The sequence below is a fragment of the Pinus tabuliformis genome, chromosome 8 (genome assembly GCF_031772625.1).
Source record: "Pinus tabuliformis cultivar Carrire ecotype Pingquan chromosome 8, CPIR1, whole genome shotgun sequence".
Taxonomy (NCBI): domain Eukaryota; kingdom Viridiplantae; phylum Streptophyta; class Pinopsida; order Pinales; family Pinaceae; genus Pinus; species Pinus tabuliformis.
This window is the reverse complement of record NC_142294.1, coordinates 214,857,661-214,881,825: the sequence shown is the minus strand read 5'-3', so window position 1 is coordinate 214,881,825 and position 24,165 is coordinate 214,857,661.

Below are 24,165 nucleotides of genomic sequence, written 5' to 3'. Positions count from 1 at the left end.
ACATTCAGGCTCTATAGTGTCCATTGAAAACAAAATAACAAGCTTCGATACCAGAAGCCGAACAATAACTAAAAGAGCTCTAAACCATGGAAGTTAAGCATATACAAATCAAAATTACAGACCTTTTGGAAAACAAATTAAAACTAAACCCTCGGTGAAGCCAGAACTACATGTGTATATGCCATGGAAAATTTGGAGCAACCCAGTTGCCGAGTTACCAAAATCTTTTTTCAAACAAAATAACAAATTCAAACTACGGCCAGTTTGTAGCCTCGGCCTCAATTTACACTTCCACCTAGAAAAGCCATGATATCATTCAATAGAGTGATTACAAGCATAGCTATCATATTCACGAAAACATTCGAGCAAGACAAACCGCCGTAGGGTTTGGCAATGAGACCAACCTAGAAACCAAAAGGCGACAACCATGAGTAAGGAGGAAGCATCCAAACCCAGAACAACCATAAGTGAAGGACTTCGGCAAAGCTTGATACCTGTAGATGCACAGAGAGTGAGCTTAAAATAAAATCCCTTAACGCTGAACCTAAATTGGTACTCAGAGGATCTGCTAGATTACTTGAGACAAAGCAATACTAGAATGTTGAAGATCGCCTGCGCCAAAAACCCATGTATCAAGTTAATAGCTGCTCGAATTGGGTGAGACAAAATAACCCAAAAGCAGACCCTGCCATAACTATTATTACCTCCTCGAACCCGATAACCACCAATTTCATCCTCATTTGGATGGGTAAGCCAGTGGTAACATGCAATCCTTGCACAGTGGAGCGAATGAGCAGAGAAGTATTTATGGGCACTTTTGAAATGGAGTAAAAAACTAGAAGCATGTATCCAAATCAAGAAAGAAAGGAAAGGTTGCAGGGTACATGCTAGACAAGGTTTGGCACCGTTCTCCATCGAAACAAGTATGGGCAAAACAAAACTGTTTCTGTTGCAACAAAGTCTTAGCCCTGTTGCAGAGTAGAGGATCAGAGAAATCACACAACCCAAATGGAACCACTTGCGGAAGGACACCAAAGAAACAGTTACGAAGTTAAGCCATGGGCACCGAGGACTATCAGATCGCCAAACCCATATCCAAGGGATCAAACTAAGCTAGGTGTACCGAGCTACCAGATCCTTCTCGTGTCGGACCCATAACAGTAAATTTTATCAGCAATTGGTGTCATGTGTGGTACTATCGACTTCACTCACCATAGAAATGACATTAATGCTAAGGTAGAGAAGCATGTCAAGTTGGGTTATAACTTCGATGCATATACGAAATTTATTAAAGGTTGATGCTTATCATCGCTTGGTATTACTGTTAACCATTAACCTATGGAAAGTTTATGTATGTTATCATGGTAAAGATTTAATATTTGTCAAGTTTTTTTTAAAGGTTAATATTTATTGTTGTAATATGTGTTACAAAATTTATTAACTAAAATAAGAAATTAAATCGATTTGGGTAGAACCCATTGCTATATTCTCTTCAAAGGTAGAGACTAGTAATATAGATATATGTATCATCGATTTGTTTGAATCATAAAAAATAATAAAAATTATAAATGAGATAATGGTTTCATAAATTCAGTTAAGCTTTTGAACAAAAAACATGTTAAAGTATAAATTTAATTCGGGTATTTAAAAAATTTTGTTTATAAATTTTAAAATTTCAACCTAAATTTTATTAAAAACATGATCCAAATTATAATTAATTTTAAAAATTTACATTTTAAAATTTAATAAATATTAATAATAAGATTTAAAACATAGAATAAAATGTGATTTATTTTAATTATAAAAATAAAGAAGGATACCGTGGTGGAGGAATTGCCTAGAAGGTCAAAAGTGGTTAGAATTCGAGCAAAAAACATTAAAAAAATCTTGTGGTAACAATGTTTGAATCATGTTTTTGATGGGTGGAAATGGATTTAGCACCATGAAAAACCTCTGGGGCAACCAAAATCTTGAAGTTTGACCGCTATAACCAGGATTTACAAAAATACCTGTCGGAATTTCTATGATTTTCAGAGCAAAAAAATAGTCTATTTAGACTACGGCTAAAAATATTATTTAAAATTTTTGTTTTGGAGATAAAGGTGGTTAGCAATGGCCCCATGGGGCATTCAATACCCCATACGTAGAGGATATGAAATGTAAAGATGAAGATTTTGTGCATGCCTTGGTAGAGAAGGCTCCAAAAGGTGAAAGGTTAATATGGTTATGATGGATAATAGTGGGAGTTATTAGAAGGTCTCTGGTTATGGGAGGAGAGTTCTGGTCAGAATTCTGTGTATGCAGTGCAGGGTGATCGTTGGAGCAAGCTATGACTTGGATTCACTCCTGCAACGATTGACGAGTATAACCCTGCATTCAATGGGTGGACTGGTTGGATTGGGGAACTGGTGGAAGGATTCAGTGTCTAGGACCCAAGTCTAGTGAAGGGAATAACAACTCTAAGCGGGTGGAGGGAGCAATGACTTACCCAAAGCGTCATTTCTGGGTGAGCAACAAAAGAGAAACCTTTGTCTTCAACTTAGGTAATTATGTTCTCCACTTTGTGCTCCTTAGTTAAACAATTTATAATTTGGGTGTTAGTGAGGTTTTTAGATAATGTGAGGGGTTGGAGGTGGATACCCCTACCTTTGATGGTCTGCATTGAAGCGTCTAGGGCTCTATACCTTCAAATTCCTTGTCTTTGGCTTCAGGGCGAGCGACTGCATGTGGGCGTTCAAACCTCACTTCTAGTGACTTCTTTAGAAGTTATTTGGAGGTGGGGGTGGATGTTTCCTTTATTTGCAAAGAGAATAAAGTGGTTTTGGTAACTTGGGTCCTAACAAAGTTGCATTTCTTGTCTAGATGATTTAAGCTCAAGGGCACCCTTGCGACACTCGTGGAATCTTAATTGTCTTTTCAAAAGGGATTTTCTAGTAAGATAACAATGAGGAAGAAGGTGTTGGGTGTCAATAATGGGAGGTTCAATGTTTAGTTGGTGTTTTTGTCTTTTAAGAAGTGGCACATGAGTGGTCGTAAGGGATACGAGTTCAGTGACATGGCTTTGGGCAATGGAGAGCCAAAGGGGTGGGCATCCTTAGTCTTAGTGATCTTGGTTCTGTACGATAAGTGTTGTGAGTGAGTTTCTTTATGCAACGAGCTGACAATGATGTTGTGGCCGATGTTGGGCAACATTTTGGGCCTCAAAAATATGCAAATGGGGCATTAGGTAGAACAAAACGATTTCAAGGAAGCAGTAGAACAACATCATGGTCTCTCCCCTGGACGGGTGGAATTGCCTCCACCATTTGACTCTTTGGAAGCATAAAATCACTGAGTGACAATCTTAGTGAAGCATCTGACACGAGATCATCACGAAAAAAGGAATGAGATAATTTCATTCATGAACAATATCCAACATAATCAATGGTAGATGCTGGATCAAATGGCCTCCCTTTGTCATGGACATAAGTGGCTTTACAACGACTGGTTCACCTAGAAGGCAGAGTGGAATGCACAGAGGCTCATGTGGACGAATCCTTCCTCAACGTTCTAGTGGACCAAGCTCTAGGAAACAATGTGGGTTGATTATGGTAGTAGGTTGTATTTAGATACTGGGTCTCTTTTGGGAAAGGTGGGCAATCTGTTTATAAACGAGTAGTTTTTTGTTATTTTGGTGAAATTTTTTTTGTTGTTGTCACTTTGCCAACAAGTCTAGGAGGAATGATGCCAAAGGTATGCTTTTGAAAAACTCTCAACGATGTATCATTTACCAGAATTAATAGACATTTTGGATTTTAAAAAAAAAAAAAAAAACTATTTATCAAGCCTGCATCCTTAGACAATATTCACAAAACTCCCCCATACTTTCAAGAAAAAAACATTACTAAATTAAAATAAGGCTCAACATTCAAAATGGTGAATACAATAGGATGTACTGTTAATTTAGTGGGCTCAACCCTATCCCAAATACTTTCTTCCATATTGTTGTCCATCCAAGAGGTTTTAATAGAACACTGAGACAACGTAGCATTCCAGATTAGTCTTATAGCTAAACAGAAAATGAATAAGTGATTGACATTTTCCTCACTCTGCTTACATAGGACATAGATATTAGGCTTGTTCCATTAAGACAATTTTCCCACATTAGAATTTTGTTTTCCAATGCTAGCCACAGAAAGAGTCTGCATTTTAAGGGTCCTTGGCCTCCCTACACATAACTAATAGTGATTTGGAAACACATAAATCAAAATTTTGAATAAAAGAAGAATAAGCTTCAAAAGCAACGATAATTTCTTCTCCATATAATCTGATCTTTGATACCTTCTCTTAAACAACCTTATTGAGTTGTCTGATATACCATTTCCATTCGAGCTAATAATAGTTTGGGAAACCTATTTCTTAACCAAACATCCATAGCTAGTCACCTATACAAAGCCAAGCTAAAAAAGCATTTGCAAAAATTTGCATACTTCTAGCATTAATGAAATCACATAACTCTTATGAAAAGCAAAAATCTTGTCCACACCTTAACCAAAATAGAAAAAAGGTTGACACTTTTCAAAATTAGTAGGAAAATCACAAACATTTTAAAAAATTTATCCATTCTTAATAAAATTTGAAGTGTGAAAAATAAGTCCAAAAAAAAGGTTGATGCTACATGGACACTTTTCAAAATCTGCTTGAAAATCACTAACAATTTAAAAAAATGTCCATACTTAATACATAATAAAATTTAAAAGGTAAAAAATATACTCCAAAATAAAAAATGTATATTCTGAATTAACACTTTTTAAAATCCGATGATTTTTTGCCACCTCTACTCAAGTTCATGTTCACGTTCATGTTTGATTGGTAACCGTGTTCCACCCCTTGTACTTGTACAGAGATACTAATAGGTTTTGGACAAATTAGCAAAGACCCCATGAGTAGGTTCTGCATGATGAAGGTCGAAATTGTGAAGTGCATCGTGATCATATCATTCATGACCACAGTTTCAATAAGTGGCTCAGTGGAGAATTATTAAATTACGAAGGTATACACAACGGGTTCGGGGCCCCAAAACTACAGATAATTCAATGTTTAAAGTAATTCAAAGCATTATCAGAAATTAGTGTGAAGTGTTGGGTGTAATTCATTTATAAATCACGATAATACATCCAAAGAAATAAAAAGACAAAAAACAGCGACCGGAACCAAAAACGTCAAACAGAACTGGTCACTGCTCCACTGAGATCCATCTGTGCTAAAGCGATACTAGATAAGCATCTTTTCCCATAGTAAAAAACAAAAATATTTTCTCCTCATTGCCAGGCTCCAAAGAATGACTCTTACCTAAGAGCATTGTCCAGCGGCTTTCAGCAGCGAAGGCAGCGGTCCCTAAAGGCGGCCGCCCTCTTCTCTCCGTCAACAGTACCTATCACCACAAGTTTACAAATGTCGACAGAATCCTCGTTTTGTTGACTTCCCAATACGGCCCATCATCAAAACAATCCGTGGGTCAGCCCACAATAAAGACAATGAACACGCAGATAACAAAATATGTACACATTGCATGTGGCGATATTGCAATATCTGCAGATAAGAATCTTGGTAGATAGTGCAAGTTGCAATATTACGAGGACAGTATTCTGCGGCTTCTTGAATTCTGATATACATGGCTCTGGTGGATCTTCTTCCTGCAGATTTGATCAATTCCTGTCGGATGAAACAGAATGGAACACTCCAGCTCTGCTCATACGTCGCTGTCTTGTTAGGTGTAGGGGCCATGTCTTTGACCGCCAAATGGGCCTGAAATTTTGCCATATCTTTTGCCTACAGAATCTCAAATATTTGTTAGTTGGATGGAGCTTTCTTCTGTGTACACATCCTTAAATATGTGGCAGTGACATCCTTAAATATGTGGTAGTGAACGATGGATTAAATTTTCTATAAATTTTCTATCCGACGCACATTGTCAATGGATGGAGTTAGGTTTGGAATTTCAAATGAAAATTAGATGACGTTTTGGCATTTTTCATTCCTTTCCTTATTCGTTCTACTTAAATTTGTGAGTGTCGACTTCTCTTTATCTAGAAATTCTCTTACAATTATTCTTTTATCTCAACTTCCTTTAATCTCCCTATGAGAGTGCCTTGTTTCTTCTCAGCATATGTGTTTCACCATGTCTCCACTTCCTTTAATCTCTCTCTTAGAGCGCCTTGTTTCTTCGTAAGTTAGTGTATGTGTTTCCACCTAGTATACAATCATATTTTTAAGATTTATAAAGTTTTTTAGCCTTCGGGAGTTAATAATTTTGATTATGTACATAAATTTTGACATGTGAAAGAAACTAAAGAAAGCCATATAATTAAGATGATAAAGATTCTCAAGTGCAAGTAAATGAGATAGAGTTATTTTTTTTAAATATCAAGAATTTAACTACTATCCATTTTTATAATTTATTTAAATTCAATAATCTACTACATATGTCAAATTTATTAAACATATAATTACATGTTTAACTATTTTTTAGTAACTTATTTTCACCAAATATTTTATTTATAGATGAGCACACACATCTTTATTTACTCACTACATATTTTATTTACTGAATTCTTTATTTATACCAAGATAACTTTAATCCCTATAGGTGCACTTTCAACTAACTGTGAACGACTTGAATAATAAATCCAGTAATGATAGCTAAATATTTTTTAAAACATTGGTATATCCTTTCAACTAATTTGATATCCATTACACATATTTGGAACACATTATTCCTAAAACCATGAGACTGAAAAATGTCAAGACTAAACAAACTCTGCAATCTATCTACGAGGTAATCAACTCATCATCTGCATTTGAATATTGTTAACTAATCTCCTCATCTTACAAAATTAGATTCACATTACTTTCCACATCATAGACGAAATATACAGCCCAACCAATTACACAAAGAAATCCTTCATATTAAACATTGCCCTAGACAATACCATCACTTATTCTATTCATGTACTTAGTACGAGTTGAATCCTCCAAATACAATTATGTTAGAAGTGGTTGACAATCTAAATAGGTAGGTTAAATAAATATGAGTTTGTAACATCTTCAATAATTATTTTTATTGTAAGAGAAGTTTAGCTTAATAACTATATATATATATTTTTAAAATAAATTCACTACCGTGAAGTTGATTTCAGAACATTTAGTTAAAAATTCAAAATACAAAATTAGTCAAAATAAGCCAGGGCACTCAAAAAAAAAGTAGTCAAAATAAACCTGGACTTTTCAAAATGGTAATTTAGCGCTTCATTATGCAATAAATCACAAGCTATTTTTAGTCAAAATAACCCAAGGCACTTAAAAAACAAAAATAATCAAAATAAGCATGGGCTTTTCAAAATCGTAATTGATCACTTCATTATGGAATAAATCACAAGCTATTTTTCTAATATTTAAGACATTTTTTTAACGTGACATGATATATTATTCCTGTAAAAGAACGGACCTGACCTCAGAGACATTCATTTTGACAAGCCTGTATAATTTCACAACATTTATTTCACATAAAACAAATACTAAGAAAGAAATAAAAAAACAACAACCCAATGAGATTGAAACTGGTTGAAGAAACTTACTTGGGACTTGAAAACTGGTAAATCTTGTTGATTTTGAAGTAAATGATGAGGGCAAGTTAAGTAGAAAGCTCCAATATTTATTTTTAGCGACTTATTTTTGGTTGTGGTGTTGTCTTTCGGAGTTATCGCATACAAATTTTTGGAATCTACGTTTCAAACCATCTTTCGTGGTTCATGAACCACCGAGAATAATTCGAAACATCGATTCCAAAAATTTGTATGCAATGACTCGAGAAGACAACACCACACATAATATAGATCGCAAGAGCCTCAAATCAATAACTATCCTTGCTTTTCAAGAAAAGCAAGAAAATAGCATGAGAATGACTACTGTTTTGAATGAGTTTAAAGTCCACCTTTTGCTTACCCCTTTTCATTGTTATTTTGTTGTCTGTTTGCTTGGGAAGGTGACTATTTCTCACTGGAGCATGAAGTTGAATAATAGTCTTCTCTTCCTGCAGGCTGAATTTTTCCCCTTGATATTTGGTCTTAGATAGTTAGCCCAATGTAATCTCCAGCTCTTTCTGATCTCAGCGCCAAAATTTTTGCCGCAAAGCCCTGCTGCAGTACGTAAGTAATGAGCTTATGATTTTCTTCGGGCATCCAAAGCCCTTCTTGAGCCCAATTTTTTCACAGCAGGGAGCCCTACCATTATTTTTGATTTGGTGTGACTTCTGATAAGCCTCCGCAAAGATGTTTTCGAATTAAACACTTCAACTGCCCTTCACGTCACCAGTTGTTCCTAGGCTGCCTTTATTTCTGGATCACACTTCTTCATCAATGTTGGAAGATGGCAGAATCAAACAAGAGGGAGAGTGTGGAACGATTGAGGGAAGCCTAAGGAACGAAAACAAGCCCACCGCCCCTTTTCAGTGCTATACACACCAAACAATGCATGTATATTTTTAGTGTTTTTCAATCACGTGCTAGCTTACTGTTTGATGGTTGAATTCACATTCTTGATGTACAGTGGTTGGTGGGTTCCTTGAATGTAACACCTACATTACAATGTAGTTGTTCTTAGTTGCCTAGGGCGAGATCTCCCTTCATAAAGTTCAAATCTACAAAAAGACTATAGCCAGAGAATTTTTTATACGATTCAAATCTATGAAAGTGTGTCAGGCTCCATTGCCATGTGAGCCAGAGGTATTGTATGCATTTGCATTATGACCTTGGGCTTAGTCTGACTTTGGTGTTTTTAACTTAAAGACGTGTACTATAAATTTTGACGGACAAATCCTAAATTAAACATCAAAATGACTGTGTCTGATTTATGAAGCAACTCATATTTGACAGGTAAAAATTTACAGCAACTATCAAATACATCTTAAAATATGAAATACGTCCCGTGAGACATCAAATTCCAGGGCTAGATGGAATTTCTATTTATGGACACCTACACTGATTTAGTCTTCCGTTGTGACTAGATCAGGGAGACTTTTTATCATTGGAATCATGATTCCACGAATTCTATCATCTTGTTGATTGTGCAAAAGAAGTCCCGCGAAGATGGAAAGAGCTAACCAGCCATATATTGGGTATTTAATGCCCTCAGAGCAGCACGCGACTTAACACGATAATACGGGAGCGGGCAAATTCGGCATTAAATAATATTTGCCCGCTCCCGTGTTATCGGGCTAAGTGGCGTGCTACTCTGAAGACATTAAATACCCAATATATGGCTGGTTAGCTCTTTCCGTACTTTAACGAGGCGGAGAAAAAATCCAGTTATGGAAATTCCAGTTATATTTAGAAAAAATCTGGCAACGATTTTTGTAAATCCAAGTTATAGTTGTTAAATTTCAAAATTTTAAGTGTTTCAGAGATTTTTGATGGCACTGAATCCATTTCCACCATCAAAAACACAATTCAAACACTGCTTCTACAAGATTTTTTGAATTTTTTTGTCCCTATTCCAACCACTTTTAACGGTTCGGGCAATTCCTCCCCCTGATTAAACAACTCCAATTTTGACGGGGCATCCTCTGTATCCACCTATTTGATTAATTATGTAATTATAAATCTATTTTAATCATGGGATATATTAAATATGGAAGTTGTTATTATGTTATTTTAATCATGTAATTGTAATTTATTCATCTTTTATATATTAGATATTTATTTTAATTATGTAATTGTAAATTTATTTAACCTTTATATATTAAATATTGAAATGGATTATATTTTATAAAAAGTAATTATGGTTTTAAATGTAAAAGTTTAAAAAATAATTATATTTTAAATACAATTGTATTTCAAAAAATGATTTTTTTCTAATTTTTAATTATCTTATATTTTTTATTTTTAAGAACACATTAACAAAATATTTTAATTATAAACTATATATTTTTTATTTTTATAGTTGATATTGAAATATTATAATTAACATAAATATTACAATATTTTAAATATATTTTTGCATATCTCTCTCTCTTGTATTGAGAAATTTATCTTGAATAAAAATGTGATCCAATAATTTTATATTAAGAATTAAAAGAATTATACATCTCTCTTCTTATTGTTATTAGAAAGTAATTATTATTTTTTTTATTTTTAGTTACTTTTCTTTTTTAGGCATTAAAATATTTTATTATAGTCAACATTAAAATATTTTTGGTTTCTCTCTTTATATATACATATATACTAAGATGATGTTGAAATAAAATAGTTAATATGGATATTCAAATAGATTATTTAAGTTACATATTTATTATATTTAAAAGTGAAAATATAATGTTTTTACTTGTAATTACTTTATAAAATATGAAATTATGCTACTTCATATGGATATTGAAATGTTTTATTTATGGTTAAGAGTAAGGGTAAAATATTTTACGAAATCTCTCTCATATTAGATTGTGATATCAACAAAAAATAAACAATCACATTGAAAATAAGACTATTAATGTTTTTAAGTAAAACTAATAAAACTTGTATATTCATTTTTATTTTTTATTATAATCAACATTATTTTTTATTTAAAAAATATTTTATTTTTATTTTAAGAAAGATATCTAAATTTAACATTAAAAAAATATAACATAAAAACACACATCTCTAAATAATGACAAACAAAATTAACACAATGAAAATAAAATTATATAAATAAATATATTATATAATCAACCTTATTTTTTTATTTAAAAAATATTTTATTTTTATTTTAAAGAACATTTAAAATTAAATATTTAAAAATAATAAATCTCTTTCATAAAATTAGGCAAATGCCCCTCCCAAAACAAAAACAACATTACAATTTTTTCCAACCTGCGTAAAACTTTTCTAACGAAGCTTATTTACCTTGAAGAAGGATTGACCTCTACAGGTGCCCAAAAAAATCGTAAAAATATTACCGGATGGCAATGGATGAGTCCCCAGCTATATGCCTTGCTTGGACGTTGTTGATTTATGCAGCCAATGATGGTCAATTAGTTTTTAAAAGCAGCCAATGCGTTAGAGGGACCTCTAGAAACGTGACATGTGTGTCGCTGCTTTCTCAAAATTAAACATTTTCAAAAATATTAATCAAATTCCAAAATGATGATGGGAAAAATAAATAAATAAACACTTTCCAATATTCAATAAAAATATTTTATAACATACATTTTACCTTTTCAATATTAAAGAATAATATTTTATAATGTACATTTTATAAAAAGTTGGCGACATCAAATCCATTACATTTTATATAACATTGTTGACATAATATTCATATGAAAAATGATTTCACATGAAATTTGACAAAACAAAAATAAAATACAGGGCAATAACATTGTAATAAGGATTTTGTTTTGGTTTAAATCAAGGAATTAAGCAAATGATTATTTTTGGTGTTTCTTTTATAGGTAAATGTTACTCTTTATAATTTAGGAGGAGAACGATGGTAAGAATTTAAGGGTTAGAAAAATAATATTTATCAATATATTCTTTTGATATATTGAGATCGTTATTGAGATTCATAAATATAAATAAGCATATGGTCTGAATTAGAATAATGGCCTGAATTCAAAGGTTAGTAAAGTGATATCAAACCATTTTTTATTTTTATACATTGAGATTTCTAACTAAATAAATTATTAGTCGTTTGAAAGAAGGATTATTAAATATTAAGAGAGGATATATATTCTTCTTATTCCTTCCTCAAGGATTATTGCTCACTAACTCTCATTAATTAAGGGTGTGATGAATGGAACAGAGGGCATTTTAGTTTGAATCCCCTCCAAATCAGAAGCCTTAAACATTGTTTGAACTCAACAATCTTTTCGAAGTGAATTTCTAATCAAGTAATAAATTCGATAGTAAGGTTGAGGGATGGAAAACAAAGCTGGCATACAAATTTGATTAAAATAATTAATGTCTATGTTCGACTGCCTTCATCAACTCTCATCCATGAAAATATTCAATTGCTATTGAGGAAGGGTTTGAAGGTTTGAATGTGGGGTAGCTCAATATTGATTTGTCGCTCATCATTGGCCCTACATCTCCAACCTCCACCTGAACCCCTTCTCGTTCCAGAATAGTGGTTTTGATTTGTAATCATCATTGCTCTAGGAAATTATTGAAACAATTAGTGTTCCTTATGTGAGTTTATGAGCATCTTTAAGTAAATGAGGGAATTTGAGATGGAACAAAGGGAAACACATTAAGATATTGTAGACTTGCCTATTCACTGCAGGAAATGGGTTAAAATGGGAAAAAGTCTCTTATAGTGAACACCCAATAAAGAACTCAACATTCTTGAAGGATTGTTGAGCAATATTAGGCCATGGATGCTTTGGAATTCGTGTCATTAGAGTTCATGAGAGTTAAGGATTGTAAAATTTAGAGGCTGGAGGTAGCTTTGAATTCACTATTAAAAAATATAGATAGAAGAAAGGCATTAGCACAAGTCTAGAGGAAATGAAGTAGCTTTTCATCTAATGATGGAATTGGTTTGCTAGGTTCATGAGATGTCAAAGAAAATTAGAGCATAGAGGATTAGACCAAGGATATTCATTAACTTCAAGATGCAAAACTACATAAGGGAAGAGTATAAACCAAATAAGATGAGGAGATGTAGTGTAAAATCCCTTATTTCTACCCAAAAAACTCAACCAATATACCCAAAAAAAAATATCACAAGAAATAAACTCAACCAATATAATACATTTATTTATTAATACCATTGTAGAATTACTTCTTGCTAAACAAATGACTCAACTATCATACCACATCAAATAAACTCAACCAATATATTCTAATCTATTTTATTAATCTGACCTAGAATTACATCATGGAATAGCCTCTTGAGTTACAAAGATAAATTTATGGAAGCTCATAAATAGCCATGATCTGGATTTAAACAGGAATGCAACAAATTACAGAGATAACCATAAACACAAAGATGCAGCGGAAATAATACTTCATTTCATTACTATAAAATACTGAAATATGCTTACAAACAGAAAGGGAAATAAACCAGCTAGGGTGATGGTAGCTTATCTCTGAAAAGAGATGTGGCAGTTACATGCCTCTGAACTCTATTACAATGAGGCTCAAAGGCCTATTTATTGTTGAAAAACAATGGAAAACCCTCAACATCCAAAACCCTAACCCTAGAAGATGAAACACCAAACTGTGGGCCCCATTTGGGTAAATTGGTACATCAACTTCCCGAGGTCATAACTTTGGCATACGATCTCTGTTCAGGACCCGAAAGACTGTTAAAAATAGTAAACTATGCTACAATTAAGGAAACTAAAAAGCTGAAAGAAACAATGGTGGGGGTCCAAGTGGACTTGGCGGGTGGCCACCAATATCCACATGGATCATTCCTCCCCCCTTAGGAAGCAATGGTCCCCATTGCATTGAGTTCCTCCATGAGATGAGGAAACTTCTGTTGAAACTGGTCCCTGGTGACCCACTTGCCCTGGTGAAGGAGTTGGCCTGCTTTGACAACTCGATACAGTTGGATATTTTGCTGGCGAGTGTGCTTGATCTATGTGTCCATGATCCGATCAGTTGCAGCTTGTTCCACGCAATCTGGATTTAAATCTATGGGTGTGAGTTGTTCTGCAATGTTGGATATGTCTAGTAATGGTGGAAAGTATGGCCAAAGCCGGTCCACATTGAACATTGCACGTAGGCCAAGGAATGGGGGAATGCTGAGCTCAAATGCATTGTCTCCCACAACCTTGGTAATGGTGTAAGGACCATATTGAAGTTGTTTGAGTTTCCGATAGGCTCCGGTAAGGCGTTCCTTTCGCAAATGCAACTAGACTTTGTTGCCTACTTGAAACTTGTGTGGCACCTGATGTTGATCATGTTACTGCTTGTACTTGGCATTTGATTTCTCCGGGATGTCATGGACCTGCTAGTGAATATGTTGGATGTGCTCAATGAAGTTGTTTGCCTTATCTATTTCAGACTGGACATGAATCAAATCTGTGTGAGTAGCTGCAAATGGCATGGCCACATCAATGGGACATAGTGGCTGGAATCCGAGGCCCACCTGAAAAGGGTTGTGGCCAGTCGAGTTGTGGAGAGCCTAGTTGTAGCTGTGTTGAACATAGGAGAGGCTCTCGTTCCATGTGTGTGGATGCTTTGAGTTGTACATGCGCAGAATGTGTACGATCATCCTGTTGACAACCTCTGTCTAGCCATCAGTTTGAGGATGGAAGGTTGTGGACTTAGTGAGTTTGGTGTCCAACATCGACCATAGACTGGACCAAAATTTACTGAGAACCTGTTGTCCCGATCTGAGATGATAGATTGTGGGATCCCAAAGTGTACCCTCACTCGTTCAAAGAAGAGTTTAGCAGTGGCTTCTGTTGTGATATTCTTCTTGCAGGCCGCCATAATGGCCATCTTTGAGAACTTGTCGACGACCACAAAAACATAGTCATTTCCATGCTTAGTGGAAGGAAGGCCTAACATTTAATCCATGGAGATGGATTCCCAAGGTCGACTCGGGGTAGGCAGCGGGGTATAGAGGCCTTGCTTCTTGATGGTCAGTTTGGAAATGGCACAGGCAGTGCATGATCTAATGTACTTCCCGACATCCTGTTGAAGATTTGGCTAATAGAAATACTTTTGCAGTATTGCCGCCATTTTCTCGACCCCGAAATGCCCAACAACCCGACTGTAGTGTGCTTCCCAAATAATCTTGGCATGCTCGCTTGAAGGAACACAAAGGTGACCCAGGTGGCATAACAAGACACCTTAGAGGTTTAAATCTAGAACATGTGACCCTCCAAGAGTGTGTGGTATGTGTGGCCAAATTCTGGGTCGCTTTTGTAGAGAAGTGGCCAATCAAAAGTCTTGTGCACACAAGAGTTGAGCACAATGGTTAATGCCGTGATCGGTGGTCGACTGACGAAATCTACAAAATTATTGGCATTGCCCTTCTTATACTTGATATTCAAATGGAACTATTGTAGGCATGTGGAGCACTTCTGATGGCGATCATTCTACAATTTCCCTTGGGTTTGTATGAGCTACAGGGGTCAGTGGTCTGTGTGGATGACCGTTTCCTTCCCCAAAATGTAATGCTTCCATTTTCGGTAGGCTTGCACAATGGAATACATCTCTTTGTCATAAGTGGGATACTTCTAAACCATGTCTGAAAGTGCCTCACTATGATATGACACTGGATGCCCATGTTGAGTAAGGACTGCCCCAATAGCATAGTTAGAGGCATCTATCTCGACCTCAAATGGTTGTTGCAAGTCTGGTAATCCGAGAACTGGTGCCGAGCAGAGGTGATCTTTCAACTCTGTGAATGCCTTCTATTGAGATTCATACCAAAAGAATTTTCCTTTCGCTCCTCCCTTAGTGACTTGACTAAAGGGCCAAGTGATATGAGAAAATCCCAACACGAACCTATGGTAGAAGTTCGTAAGACCTAGAAAGCTGTGGAGCTCTGTCAGAGTGGTTAGAGATGGCCAATCCCAAATGACTTGGATCTTGGATGAATCCACATGCACCCCCTATTCATCAATAATGTATCCCAGGTACTAAACCTGGGTCATGCCAAAAGTTCATTTCTCCAAATTGGCGCATAACTTGTGTTGTCACAGTGTTTAGAGAACTTGTCGGATGTGGTGGAGGTGCTATTCCCAACTCTGGCTAAAGATCAGGATGTCATCCAAGTATACCACTAAAAATGAGTTGGTGAATGGCCACAAGATGTCATCCATTAGCCTCATGAAAGTTGCAGGAGCATTCATCAATCGAAAAGGCATAACCAACCATTTGAAAAGGTCCTTGGATTTGAAGGCAGTCTTCCACACATCAGAGGGTTCGATTGGTACCTGGTGATATCCTAACTTCAAATCAATCTTGCTGAAATATTGTGCCCCCTTCAGTTGGTTCTGGAGGTCATCAATTCATGGGATCAGGTACCTATTATGGACAATGATCTTGTTCAGCGCCCGATAGTCAATACAGACTCTCCAAGTCTCACCCTTCTTTTGTACCAACACAATCGAGCTCCCAAAGGGTGATGAAATTGGACGGATGTGACCTTTCTGCAACATCTCTTGAATCTGCCTCTTGATTTCATCGTTCTCCAGAATGGAGCACCGATAGATTGGCCCATTGGGCAATGGTGCACCTGGGGTTAGATCGATAGAGTGCTTGACCTAACAGTGCAGAGGAACCCCTTTGGGGGAGGTGAAGATGTCCTCGTACTCCTTCACGACCTTGTCCATCTGTAGTTGTCATGCGGAGGGGCCCTGTCTAGAGGTCTTGGCCACCGTCTTCTTTTTTCCTTGAGGGCATATCATCAGGAAAACAAATTTCCCAGTTTTGGAAATGAGCTTACTGCATTAATTTGCAGTAACCAAAGAGATGGAGGTAGGCGGTGCTACCTCTGGTATCCTGTACAACTTATTTTCCAAAGTAACAATAACAGCATGAGGCCTTGATTCATACACAACATGTCGCTTCCACAAGTATGGTTGTCCTAATAATACATCACAAACTTCAATGGGATCAATGTCACACAACACCTCATCTGTAAAGGGCTTGATGTTGTATGGAAGGTGACATTGCTAGCTCACATGAAGATCCTGTCCTTGGTGAAGCCACCTGATGGTGTACGGTTGTGGATGTGCTGCAGTTGGTAAGCCCAACCACTTCACGACCTCTACCAAAATGAGGATCTTTTGGCTCCCATTGTTGATAATGAACTATAGTGGGGAGACCTTTACCCACATCTGGGAGTGGAAGAGACATTCCTCCTCCTCTGGATCTTCAGGTTCCTCCTTCTAGGTCTTCATGGTGGCAACAGTGGCGTTGGGCTCCGCATCGATAATTTGCTTCCCTTTGTCGTTCACCTCGTCGGGTTCTGAGTCAGAGTCGGAACATGCATCTAATTCTGAAACCTTTAGCTCAACCACTAGTGTCTACATGGCCCGACACTCACTTGTGGTGTGAATGGAGCTCTTATGGAACTCACACCACTTTCCCGTGTCCTTTTTTGGCTTCGCAGCGTTTTTCTTTGCTTGCAACTTTGGCAGGTTGTCTTGCACTGCCCTGCCTTGGTCTTGTCCTTTGTTCTGTGGTTTGGGGGCACCTTTCCCTTGCTTCAGATTTGTAGATCCAAAGTCTCACTTCTTGTGTTTAAACTTTTGCTCGACCTTGACAGCATATCGATATGGTGTGCCGAGCGAGGAGATGTTCAGGAATTCTATTTCTTGCTGGATGTACTTGTGCAGGAAGCCACGGTATTTGAGTACCAAATACTGCTCCTAATCCTTGATACCCAACTTTGTGTGAAGGGTATGGAAAATATTGGTAAAATTAGGCACGTCTTGGTCCCTTCCCTATCGCAATGTGGTCCACTTTATGTATTGATCCTCATAGCTTTCAACAAGGTAGTACTGCTCCTTTATGGCACCCCAGAATGAATTCCAAGTGGGTGCGGTTGAAAATAGTGAGCCTGTACTTTCATCCTTCTGCTCGCAGTAGGTTTCCCAATAGTCCTTGACGTGGGGAGCTACTTTGAGAAGAGCGAAAATAATATTTTCCCCACTGGAAAAATCGCGAACAAAAAAATAACCCTCTAGAAGATTTAACCATTTCTCGACGACATCTGCGTCTATCTGACCTGTGAATATGGGGATTTCAAAATTAACTTATACCTTAAACGGCGTAGCATTTCCAGAGTAGATGTTGGAAGCTGATGCGTCACCCCTGGGTAGCTACTGAAGAATCTGGGCAAAGTTGTCCATCATCGCGTTCCTTTGTCGCTCGAGGGCTTCTTTGAGCAAGATTTTGATAGGATCTCCATCTCCTTCGTCTTTCTTTTCATCCACTGTGGGAGGCTGTCAGGATTTGTGAGGCTGGTCTTGCAAAGGTTCTACCAGTTCAAGCCCTAACTCCTTATATCCTGACCTCGTTGGGGACATGCAAAGAAAATAGAGAAAAAGCAAATCACTCTGATACCACTGATCCAGATTTAAACAAGAATGCAACAAATTATAGAGATAACCATAAACATAAAGATGTAGCGGAAAAAATAATTCATTTCATTAATGTAAAATACTGAAATATGCTTACAAACGGAAAGGGAAATAAACCAGCTAGGGCGATGGTAGCTTGTCTCCGAGAAGATATGTGGCAGCTACATGCCTCTAAACTTTGTTACAATGAGGCTCGAAGGCCTATTTATTGTTGAGAAACAAGGGAAAACCATAAACATCCAAAAACCTAACCCTAGAAGATGAAACACCAAACTGTGGGCCTCGTTTGGGTAAATTGGTACTTCAACTTCCCGAGGTCGTAACTTTGGCATATGATCTCTGTTTGATGCGCAAAATATCTCGTTAGAAAGATCTATCCGAGAATTACAAATTTGGGAAGTGCAACATCAGTACATGTACCCATGTTGCTCCCAGTTTTCCCAAAAAATGTCATTTAGGGCCTCAAAATGGCTCTAGAAGTTCAGGACCTGAAAAACTACTAAAAATAGTAAACTGTGCTACAATTAAGGAAAATTAAAAGCTGAAAGAAATAATGGTGGGGTTCCAAGTGGGTTTGGTGGGTGGCCACCAATATCCACCAGGATCAAGCCATGGCTAGTGGAATGACTTGTTGGGAAATAGGAGATGATGTCAACGCTGAAATGTCACCTTACACTTCTGTAATTTACTATACTGAAGCAATGATGGTTGGTTCAACCCTCCATTTTGATGCCATGACCCAAAAAATTATGACTTAAACTACTAATAAAAAAAGAAGAAGTTGTTGGATAGGGTAGAAAAAAATTTGGTTGAACCAACCAAAAAATATCCTCAACTTACTAATAATATCTGGCATGGCCTCCTAAAGTGATCCCATGGTCTAAAAATATGTGAATCGACCCCCTTTTACCCACATGAATTGTAAATGAAAAATATGACCTCCAAAAATCCCATGATCTCTAGTTGTACCCATGACCTAGAAATGAGATGAATCTTGAACAATAAAAAATTGTGAAATATCTGAGTGATCTTTCCTTTGGATCAGTTAGGGTGGATTTGTTTCACGTTGAAACCAATTCACTCAAGGGTTTCACCCTTAACATTCTAAAGGTAGAAGATATCACAAAATAAATATGAGGAAATGATTTTGCATGCCAAAAGAGTTGTTAGAAACTAGGACACTACTAAGCCGGGGGGGTGGTGAATCAGTAGTGTGACCAAATTATACAACTATTGCCAAATGAAGCTTTTCAATATACTTAATAATCATATATCAACATGTAAATCATACACATATGAAACATATAAAGACACAAATATTATTTTATATCCTTTTGAAAAGTCATATTACTACTTGTTATTACATCAATATTCCTACAAGCTTCTACTTGTTGGTTTCTTGGTTCCTCCTAAAGGAAGCTACTACTCCTTGATTTATCAACTACCACTAAAAGGAGATGACATCACTAATTTATCAACTATCACTGAAAGGAACTACTACCCTTGATTTATTAGTTGTCATTGAAGGGATCTCTAACCCCTAATTATTTACCAGTCACTACTAGAAGGAGCTACAACCCCTGAAATGGAAGCTCCAACTCGTTGGCCATGTTGATCCATATTTCATTAATTTTCAAACTTAGATAAAAAATACATTCCTTCTACAAACATAATTTCCATTCTCTCCTACCACACTCAATCACCTATATCAACATCTATGTCATCATGAAAATGGCATCAACAAATTCACTTCACTAATTTTTGACCTCTGATGCATACACCAAAAAACACCATCATCACCAATATCACGAATGCATTTTTTGCATTCCTACACACCTTTTAGACACCAAATCTGATGCAGTCACACCCTAATGCATCTTTGATTCACCCCTGATGCATACTACAATATGCATATTATTGCACCAACAACAACCAAATCGGTTGTTCAGTTCTGTTTATAAATAATTTGTGATGATAATTTTAGTGTTTATCTTTTAGTCAATTTCAGCGCAATTATTTCTTCAATTCATTTGTTTTTCACTTGTATTCCACTTATGTTAAGTTATATTGATGTGTACTAATGGTCTTCAACCATTGATCTATTGGTTTGATATGAAATTCTGAGCGAAACTTCTTATTTTTCAACTTGGAACTTAACCCAAGTGGATATTTGTGGCCACCCACCTATTTCACTTGGACCCCCAAGACTGTTTCTTTCAGTTTTCTTAATTGTAGCATGATTTACTATTTTTGGTAGTTTTTCAAGTCTTAAACTTTTGGAGTCGTTTTGAGACCCTAAACGACAATTTTTTTTAATGGGCGAACCCATAGGGTGCAACATGGGTTTGCAATTAAAAGTTTTATTCCTCATATAGATATTTCTAACGATGTATCATATGTGTTAAATGAAGATCGTATGCCAAAATTACGACCCCAGGAAATTGGTGTACCAACTAACCCCAACGAGGCCCACAAATGTTTGGTGCTTCATCTCCTAAGGTTAGGTTTTTGGATGTTTGGGGTTATCCCTAGTTTTTCAATAATAAAAAGGCTTCAGAGCCTCATTGTAGCACATTTTAGAGGCATGTAGCCAGCACATATCTTCTTAGAGATAAGATATCATTGCCCGAGAAAGTCTATTTCCATTCGGCATGTAAACAATTTTCAATATCTTGTTATTAATGAATTGAAGTTCAGTTTTCGATATAGCTTGGTGCTTCTATTTAAATCTATATTTCATTTTGTTCCCACATAAATCTAGATCAGTGGTATCAAAGTGATTTTCTCTCTCTCTCTTTTTGTGCATGTCCCCAACGAGGTCGGGGTATAAGGAGTTAGGGCTTGAACTGGTTGAAACTTTACAAGAGTGGCCTTAATGAACCCAAAGGGCCTCCCATGGCAAAAGAAAATAAAGGCAAGGGAGTAGAAGATCCTTTCAAAATATTGCTCGAATAAGCCCTCGAGCAACAAAGGAACAAGATGATGGAAATCTTTTCCCAGATCCTTCGATGGATGCCCACAGGCAACACATCTTCATCTAGAAGCCACCTTAGGGACACAATTCCGTTTAAGGTACAAGTCAAAATTTACATTCCTATATTTGAAGTCCAGATAGATGAATATGTCATAAATAAATGGTTAAAGCTTTTGAAATAATATTTTTCGGTTCATGAATTTTCCAGTAGGGAGAATACTACTTTTACACTACTCAAAACCGCCCCCCCCCCCCCCCGCCCCCCCAACGTTAAAGATTGGTGGGAAACATGTTGTGAGCAAAGGGATGAGAGGTAGCCCTTGATGTTTCCAGCTACACCCACTTGGAATTATTTCTGAGACGCCATTAATGAATAGTATTACCTTGTCGGGAACTATGAAGATAAGTACATAAAATGGACCACACTGTGACGAGGAAGGGACCAAGATGTGCTATAGTTCACAATTTTTTTTCATTCCCTTCGCACGAAGTTGGGTATTGTTGTAGAATTGAACAACCCCCCAATTTTTATATTTAGTTATCAATGAATAATGAAGACCCTTTACTTTTTATATTTTAATTTATTTTAATAAAGTGTTTGATTTTAATAAACTTGGAGAGTATTTGAACTAGTTATGAAGTTCAATAAGCTTGAGGTCATTTCTTTATCAGAACATCACATATCGGAGATACACTTTAAAATATCTTACAATAAATCAAAGCTCTGGTGGGCCTTACTATCGAAGTTAAAGTTATATTGGAAGATCTCTATTAAAACTCTATTTTATCGTAACTTTCCTTTAAATAATGTTACACTAAATCTCCTCCCAGATGACTAACTCCTCGATGCTTTCTTTCTTAAAATAATTGTAAATATATTTTTTTATCAATATTTATAAAGTATTACACGCTTTTACATAAAGTAATATTATAATAATCCATCGACCCTACAACTATTATTTATTCTATACATACATTTCATATGATAAGTTCTATCATATTGTACCTCAGATATCTTACATCTCTGATATCTAATATCTCTGATATTTATGTTGGAACTATTTTGATTATTTCATTAAAACCCTTGATATGAAAACCTTGATATAATTTCCCCTATATGCCTTGTGCCTCTTTCATCAGAGTTTTTCATCCGATATCCTTGATGACCATTAGTATATCAAAGCCTTTCCACATCGGAAGATTAGATTATCGTAACTTTCTAATACAGTCCTCTGATATATTTCTCCTATACAATCCCTCTAATGTGCTGGCATGGTAAGCCCATGTGATTTCACACTTGTGCACTTAATGTTTTGTAATGGGGATTTATGGTTTTCAAAATTTTAAATTCTTTCAATCAATTCACCTCGATATTGTGAAGATTTACTTTAAAGGAAAATATTAGTATTGTAAAATTACATTATTTGCGCTAAGTCCTCACTGAATAAAAGTGTTTCATTGATCTCTTTGTTTTCTAAATAGGAAATCTTTGGTTCCCATAATAATGAAGATATGTCGAAGGCTTGAAAGGGAAAGAATAAAATTGTAGTACAACAACAATCCGCCACCCCTTCAATTGAAAGTATTGAAGAAAAGACTGTTATGCTAGGATTGTTTTCACATATAGTTTGTACTAAAGATTTCGGGAATTCTTCATGGGAAGCAATGTACAAATTATTTGAAGATGAAGAACCCAAGGTTACTCAAAGAACAATGATCATTGATGATTCCACCCCAATTTCAAATACAACCTTTAGTGATGTGGTGAATTATTTTCTACACAGAATTACGGCCAGACCGAAACTTCTTCCCTATACTGATATGGTTCGGTGGGTCGTGAATAATATAAGTATTTTTTATAGGCGAATTATTACAAACAAGCATAGAGTCATTAGGTCTTTTTCTAGTGAATATTTTCAGATAATGTATCATCTTCCTGAACCATAGTGAAAATATGACAAGGAATACATTGAGGCATTTCTTAAAGATCATGGGAATGCATCAATGCCAATTAAAGGGAGGAGAAATGACTCAAACAAAGACAAAAGAGAAGAGAGTGGTAAGTATGTTATTGTCTCTCTCGCTGGTCCTTATTCTTAGATAGTTGTTATGATGTGTAGACTTCATGTAATCCCTAATGTATAGAAATTTCCTAATCAATGGGTAACCCTAATTGACAGAGCCTCAAAAGGGTTTATATTTGATTGGGCCACTATACTTTCAAATGACTTAGTTGCCCATATTTTAGTCTTTAGTATTAAACACAAATTTTCTGAGAATATAATGCCTCCTTTATATATGAGTTCTTATATCATGGATGCTTTATGTTTTTCTATGGAATTTTCATCTATGGGATGGAAGTGGACTCTACAGGATCCAACTCCCATTCATATTTATCATGATATTCTCAAGGACTCAAAATATCAAAAACATTTCTATAAAATCCACCATGGGGTCCTATTACCAACTTATCAAGTTATCTTTGATAAAAAGGCTCCTCGGATGCCTCCAAAAATTGAATCTAATCTTCTCTGAGTAGGGAATTGATTTGGTGAAGAATCATTCACCTATATCATGGTATATGGAAGTCTAGTGAATCCTCATGTTTTACCTGTTACACAAAAATATCGTCACCATAATTATTTGCAGTCAGTATGGGTCTATCATCACTTGTACTGTCCTCCTGAGCAAGTCTCAGACCTCAGTTCTTCAAATCAAGCTTTGGAAATGAGAGAAAGACATTAAAAATCAATGTAAATCTGGTTCCTCACTTTCTCTCATGGTCACCTGCGGTCCCGCACCTTCTGTGTACAAAAACTGCGGACTTGCCCGCTCTGTCCCTAACGGTGTAGGTGCGGACCCCTGTGAAAGTCGAAAGGCGCAAGTTTTATCTTAAAAAACTCACTTTGGGTTAATTCTAGAGGTTTCTAGAATGAATTTTGACATGGATTGTTCGCTCTGAGGTGGTTCATGCATCCCAAAAGAGAAGGAGCTAATCCCTTGATGAGAGGAGCTATCCCTTTGAAGGATGGCTTTATCCCTTTGAAGGAGGACCTAGTAACCTCCCTCCATTGCACTATAAATACAGGCATTGGGCTGGTTGCTAGTGAGGTTAGAAGCTGAACATTTT